This window comes from Haliaeetus albicilla, unplaced genomic scaffold, assembly GCF_947461875.1.
Source record: "Haliaeetus albicilla unplaced genomic scaffold, bHalAlb1.1 scaffold_73, whole genome shotgun sequence".
NCBI classification, from domain to species: Eukaryota; Metazoa; Chordata; class Aves; order Accipitriformes; family Accipitridae; genus Haliaeetus; species Haliaeetus albicilla.
This window is the reverse complement of record NW_027212421.1, coordinates 417,501-425,000: the sequence shown is the minus strand read 5'-3', so window position 1 is coordinate 425,000 and position 7,500 is coordinate 417,501.

The following is a 7,500-nucleotide window of genomic DNA, read 5'->3' as shown; positions in this document are numbered from 1 at the left end:
AATACGTGCATGGGCTCTGGCTTAAGACCAGAGAAAACGCGATGAGGTGCCGCCACCTCTAACCCGGTACAGCACTGCAGACCTTTCCACCGAGCCCTCCTGCAACCAGGCAAGCCGGGGCAGGCCGGACACCACAGGCCGCCCACTCATGGCTCATGCCGGCAAAAACAGGACGAGGCGCTGCGGCCTCTCGCCTGTGCCATCATCGGGCCCTCGGGGGCTGGGGGAAGCTGCGGCACGCACGAGACCCCCCAGCCGTCTGCATCCAGCTGCCGCTCTGCGCGCTCCAGCTTAAGGCCAGAGAAAAAAGGACGAGGTGCCGCCACCTCGCCCGCCCATCACCAGGCCCTCAGGAGCCGGCGGCGGCCGCGGCGGGCTGGACGCTCACGGGCAGCTGCCCTCGCATATCCCAGCGCTCACCTTTGCCATCATCGGGCCCTCCGGGGCCGGGGGAAAGCCGAGGCAGGCTCGACTCCGCCCGGTCTTCCAGCGTTCGAGTGCCGGTGGCCACCACCGGCCACCGGGCTTTGCCCTGCGGAATCCACCTTTGCACCTCTCGCACCACTCGGTCAACAGCCACCGCAGCCTGCCAGACCCTCGCAGGCACCCGGCTGGCTTACTCGAAAAACACCGGGAGACAAACAGGCCGAACGGAGAAACAACGAGCCGAACCACCAGGGAAACCACCACCACAACGGCCGCCCAGCGCCCCACTTCGCCGGCTGAGCCGTAGGCCTTGCAGCCGCTCACTAGCGCTGCTCCGTGCACCAGTCACCACCAGCTCCTATAGTACGGAGGATCACGTCCCCGCCCCCGGCCGGCTCCAAGAGTGCGGTCCCTGCCCACCGGGGAGACCTGCCAATGAGACCGACTTTTACGATGACGTAACTGGAGGCAGCGAAAAACAGCGACCCCTTCGCCAGCTCCGAGAAAGTGGTGGGGCTATCAGGTCTACCTCACAGCCCCCGAAATGCGACTAAGTCCCGCCGGAGCCGGGTAGACCTGACAGCCCTTTTCACCGGCCGCTCCGGCGGCGACACCCCGCGTCCTCCGGGCGCCGCCGGCGGCCGCGCCGGCCTCCGGAGCCGGGTAGACCTGGCGGCCGGCCGCGGAGCCGGGTAGACCTGGCGGCCGGCCGCGGAGCCGGGTAGACCTGGCGGCCCTTTTCACCGGCCGCTCCGGCGGCGACACCCCGCGTCCTCCGGGCGCCGCCGGCGGCCGCGCCGGCCTCCGGAGCCGGGTAGACCTGGCGGCCGGCCGCGGAGCCGGGTAGACCTGGCGGCCCTTTTCACCGGCCGCTCCGGCGGCGACACCCCGCGTCCTCCGGGCGCCGCCGGCGGCCGCGCCGGCCTCCGGAGCCGGGTAGACCTGGCGGCCGGCCGCGGAGCCGGGTAGACCTGGCGGCCCTTTTCACCGGCCGCTCCGGCGGCGACACCCCGCGTCCTCCGGGCGCCGCCGGCGGCCGCGCCGGCCTCCGGAGCCGGGTAGACCTGGCGGCCGGCCGCGGAGCCGGGTAGACCTGGCGGCCCTTTTCACCGGCCGCTCCGGCGGCGACACCCCGCGTCCTCCGGGCGCCGCCGGCGGCCGCGCCGGCCTCCGGAGCCGGGTAGACCTGGCGGCCGGCCGCGGAGCCGGGTAGACCTGGCGGCCGGCCGCGGAGCCGGGTAGACCTGGCGGCCCTTTTCACCGGCCGCTCCGGCGGCGACACCCCGCGTCCTCCGGGCGCCGCCGGCGGCCGCGCCGGCCTCCGGAGCCGGGTAGACCTGGCGGCCGTTCGGTGCTCCTTGGGGGGGGGGGGGGGGGGGGGGGCAGGTGCGCCTGATTTTGTTTCGTTTTTTCCGTGTGTTTTTTTTTTTTTCTTTTTCTTTTGAGATTTGAGCTAAATCTGATAAAAGGGCCACCCCGTCCCGGTTTCTCCTGGACGGCATTTCTTTCCCCCTCCCCTTCCCACGTTTGAACCACTTCTATAACAAGGGAGCATGTTTAAACGTCCTGTCTGATGCAAGAGTTATTTCACCTTTATTGATTTCGGTAGGAAATACCAACACAATATTAACAAAAAACAGTTTTTCAAAGAATTTTTGTTTTCTGACCCCCTCCTTCCACCCTCGTCGTTCTCATGCACGTGCACGCACCTACTCCGACCCGGTGGCTGCCAGGCACTTGCCAGCTTCACCACACCAGCCAGCCCCCCCGCTCCGCCGACGCCGCCCCCTCCCTCCCCCCCATTCTCTCGGCGGGGGACCGGGCAGAGGCGGCAGCCCCCGGCACAAACTGCCCAGCTCCCCGGCGCGAGTTCGCTGTTCACTGGGTGCCTTCAGGACTGGTCGCCCCTTGCCAGGTTCAGGTTCGGGTCCACGGCGCTGCTGGGCGCTCGCCGACTTTTGGTTTTGTTTTTTGCGGTCTTGGAGGTTTTTTTTGGGGGTGGGGTGTTGTTTTTAATTCCCCCCCCCCGCCTTTTTTTTTTTTTTTTTTTTGGCGTTTTACTTTTTTTGAATAAAATAAATACTTTAAAATACATGTCTGCGATCCTGCAGGCACCGCCACCTCCCCCCCCCCCCCCCCCCCCCCCCCGCGACACACGCGCGCTCAGAGGCGCGCGCACACACATACAGAGAGCGACGCAGGCACACACAGATACAGGCACCCCTGCACGGCTGTGCTCCCCCTCCCTCCCCGCGCTGCAGTCCCGGACCTGCAGGCCAGTAGGTGCAGCCCCCCCCCCCCCGCCGCCCCCGGCCCCCCGGCCCCCACCCGATCGCAGACTCTCCGGCGCCCCGGAGACGGGGGGGGTGGGGGGATTGGGGGGCGGGTGTCTGGGTGGGGCGGTCTGCAGCCCGGCAACGGGGCCCCCGGCAACTGTGTTTTTTCCCGCCACGGCTAACGGTCTGCTGCTCAGTCGTGGCGGCAGCAGCGGAGGGGAAAGGAGGCTAGCAAAGAGGGGGGCGAGAGCGGCTGGCGAGCAAGGCGGGGAGCCTGGCGCAGAGGTAGGCTGGCGAGGGGGGATGGTGTGTCTTTTCGGAGAAGACTTCTGTTTGGATCGGTTGGACTTGTTTTTTTTTTTTTTTTTACTTCTGTCCCCCGTCCCTGTCCGTCCGTCCCGTCCCGTCCCGTCCCCCCCCCCCCCAGTCGTTTAGTTTTCCACCCGCGGAGGGGGCGGGCAGGAGTGCAGCAGGGCGAGTGCGTGGCTGACTGAGAAAGAAAGGCGGGAGCGGGGCCACGGGTGCGGCAGGATAGGGTACTCGGCAGCTGGGGTTTAGAGACGGCACGGCACCGGGTGGCTCCCCTCTGCCGCCCGGGCACGGAGCCGGCAGGGACGCCGCAGGGTCCTAAAGTCTCCCGCCGTCCATGCCCGGAGCGGCAAACCTGCTGGCGGGAGGGCGGGAGCGGGGCCACGGGTGCGGCAGGATAGGGTACTCGGCAGCTGGGGTCTAGAGACGGCACGGCACCGGGGGCTCCCCTCTGCCGCCCGGGCACGGAGCCGGCAGGGACGCCGCAGGGTCCTAAAGTCTCCCGCCTTCCATCCCCGGGGCGGCAAGCCTGGTGGCGGAAGGGGGGAGCAGGGCCAGCCAGGCTCGGCGCGAACTGCGTGGCGCGGGGCGGGGGGGGGGGGGTGTCGGCCCGGGGGCCTGTTTCGGAGGCGGGGGGGGGTGCGCGCGCGCACGCGTTTGAGCGCACGACTGTGAGCGGGGCAGCGGGTGGAGGGTTTGGGCTGAGGGGGCCGGTTGCGGGGGGGGTCCGGGGGGGTGCGCGCATGTGTGTAGGCACGTGCGAGTGGGTGGGGTGGCGGGCGGGAGGCTTGGGGCGGGGACTCGTTTGGGGGGGGGGGGGCAGTGCGTGCGTGCGCGTGCACGCGTGAGCGCACGTGTGTGAGCGAGGCGGCGGGCGGGTGGTTCGGACCGGGCGGGGGGGGGGGGGGGGGGCCTGTTCGGGAGCGCGCGAGCGCACGTGGGTGAGTGCGGCAGCGGGCGGAAGGTTCGGCCGGCGGCCCTGTTTGGGGGAGGGGGGGCGCGCGCGCGCGCGCGTCTAAGGGCGGGTGAGCGGCTGCAGCAGCAGGCGGTGGGCGTTTGGGCCGGGGGCCTGTTTTGGCGGGGTGCGGGCGCGCACGCAGATGGAAATGAGAAAGGTTTGTAACGGTGTGGCTAACGCCGCTTTCTCTGTTACAGCCCGGGTGGTCGGCCGCTTCGACGTCCGGCCTGCGCCCGTGCCTGCCTACGGGCGGTGCGCTCGGCTCCCGGTCGGACCCGTCCCTGGGAAAGCAGCAGCCGCGTGCCTCGGCCTGGGCAGAGACCTGGGCCTCCAGGGCCCCAGCCAGGGCTGCCGGAGAGGCGCGCCGCGCTTCTAACAGAGGGGCGTCAGCGGCTCCGTCGCCGGCGGGATGCGTTCGAGCGGTGAGGACGGTCCCAGCGGCCTTAGGTGGTGGTGGGGGGGCCCGCTCCTTCAGCGACGGGAGCGGGGGGAAACGGCCCCGGGGTGGGCCGGTCAGCCGGCACGGCGGCCACGCGAGCTCATCGTCTCCGAGGACGCTCGGCTAAGTCGGCCTTGGCCGCAGGGACCGCGTGTCAGGCAGCCGACTGACTTTCTGCAGAGGCCTGCGAGACCGCCGTCCCTCGGAGGCCGGCCGTGTCCTTGGAGAGGCTATCTCGGGATGGGGGCCCGTCCGGAGAAAACGCGGCGGGGTAGGGGGAAGGTGTGGGCAAAGGGAGCGTCCGGCTGATGGCTGACGGGCTGTGCTTTTCTCCCCTCCGGCCAGGTCTCGAGGAGACGGGGAAGGGGCTCTCCTCCCCCGCCCTCGGCCGAAAGCAGCTTTGCGCGACCCCGGTGCCAGGGAGGCCGGACCCCCGCGGAGGTAGCCCAGTGATGAGCCGCCGCCGCCGCCTCCGAGCCGGGAGGGACCCGATCAGGTACCGGGCACGACCGACGGGCGGGGAACGTGCGAGGGCCGCGCGACCCCTCGGCCGCCCGTCACGGCAGAGCCGGACTAACCGGGACGAACCGGCTTTTGCTCGAATGTCGGTGGATCGAGAAGAGGCCCTGCCCGGGAGCGACAGGGTGCAGGGCCACCACCCGCCAGGCTCTGCAGCCGCCCGCCCTCCTTCGGCGGGCGGGCCGGCCGGGCTCGCCACGGCAGACGGGACGGGACGGGACGGGACGGGACGGGGGCCGCCGCCACCTCTGCCCGGTCCGCGGCCCCTGACGGCGAGACAAAGAATTAAAAAAAGGCAAGGGGGGGTGGGGGTTGGGGGGTGGGGGCTGGGGAGGAAAGACCGAGAAAATAAATAGATAAGGAAATGGTAATACAAAAGGCACGGGGTGCGGGCGTTGCGCTTCCTAACACAGAACTCGTCTGGGACAGGGGCGGGTGGGCGGTCTGCAGGGAGGCCGGCGGGGCAGGGCCGGCTTAGGACAGAGATTAAGCTGTCGCTCCCCGCCAATTGTTGAGAGAACCTAACGTGCGCCGGCCCTACGGCTGAGGAACGTAGGGAAGGATTAACGAACCACGGGTGACTCAGGCGTGAATTAATAGTTTTCGACAGGGCGATACGGGCCGACTTCTGCCGGAATGAATTAACGTCCGCCGGGTCGAGCTCACGTTCGTAACGAACGACTCGGTCGAGAACGAGCGCCAGGCGAGGAACGGGAGCCGGCCTAGGGAAGGCGCGCGCGCGTCATCCTCGGTAATTGCTTAACAAGTAAGCATCGCTCGATCGCAAAGGGCGACAACGAGGTGAGTAAGACTGACTGACGCGGCGTAAGAGCTAATGAACAATTAACGCGTGATCACGCAGGGGCCGGAGAACGCTGACGTTAACCAAGAGCGTCGCAAGGTCCTAAAGGAGCGCCGCAATCGAACTTTAGGAGTCGGTAGTTCATCATACTTCTTACTACTAATCGAGTCACATTCAATCCGCGACGATCCGCTGGTACGTACGTACGTACGTACGTACGTACGTACTCCTTCTCCGGCTATCAATGAAGGGGTGCACACCTAGCGTGCATGAACGAATGAGTTTTGTTATTTAATGGACTGCCAGAAAGAGTATTACCGCGCAGCGTTAAATCAGTCGGTAGGTGACGATCCATAAACGATACAAACCAGCCTTGCTCGTCAACCGTTAATAACTTAAATCGATGACGATTCATAGCGTATCGATTATTCTGTATTCGTTTAGGAGTGAATCCCACGCCAACGGTGCTACGCGGTACCCCGGTGGCCACCGACTCGTCCAGAGACGAGAGAGCAGCGTCGGCGCCTCTCCCCGAAGAAGTCGTTACCGATAAAGTACACCGACTGCGGGTAACGAGTTGCTCTCACGTTTTTGACGCGTGCCTGCCTGCCCGCCCGCCTGCGTGGTAAAAGACAAGATGCCAGACATAATAAATTTTTAAAAAGTGGAATCACGGAGCAGTCTTAATAAATCAATCAGGACCGGCCCGGAACGCGGCCAGGGAGTGCAGGCCGACCCCGCGGCGTGGCCAGGTTTACCCGGAGGCACAGGTAAGGAGGCCAAGCCTCCCCCGGAGGATCAGCTAGGGACAGCAGGTCTACCCTGGAGCGCCAGTAGGGGTACCGATACTACCCCGGAGGATCAAGTAGGGACGCCAGGCCTACCCCGGAACATGAGGTAGGGGTACCGGGCCTACCCCGGCGCGGGGCGGGGGGGGGGGGGGGGGGGGGCGGGTCAGGTAGGGAGGGCGGGTCTAACCCCGTGTGCCCGTAGGGACGGCAGGCGTACCCCGGAGTACCGATGAGGGTTACGGGTACTACCCCGGAGCGCCGGGCGGGGGTACCGGTGCTACCCCGGAGTACCGATGAGGGTTACGGGTACTACCCCGGAGCGCCGGGCGGGGGTACCGGTGCTACCCCGGAGTACCGATGAGGGTTACGGGTACTACCCCGGAGCGCCGGGCGGGGGTACCGGTGCTACCCCGGAGTACCGGGTCGGGGTACGGGTACTACCCCGGAGCGCCGGGCGGGGGTACCGGTGCTACCCCGGAGTACCGGGTCGGGGTACGGGTACTACCCAGGAGCGCCGGGCGGGGGTACCGGTGCTAGGCCGGAGTACCGATGAGGGTTACGGGTACTACCCCGGAGCGCCGGGCGGGGGTACCGGTGCTACCCCGGAGTACCGGGTCGGGGTATGGGTACTACCCCGGAGCGCCGGGCGGGGGTACCGGTGCTACCCCGGAGTACCGGGTCGGGGTATGGGTACTACCCCGGAGCGCCGGGCGGGGGTACCGGTGCTACCCCGGAGTACCGGGTCGGGGTACGGGTACTACCCCGGAGCGCCGGGCGGGGGTACCGGTGCTACGCCGGAGTACCGATGAGGGTTACGGGTACTACCCCGGAGCGCCGGGCGGGGGTACCGGTGCTACCCCGGAGTACCGGGTCGGGGTACGGGTACTACCCCGGAGCGCCGGGCGGGGGTACCGGTGCTACGCCGGAGTACCGATGAGGGTTACGGGTACTACCCCGGAGCGCCGGGCGGGGGTACCGGT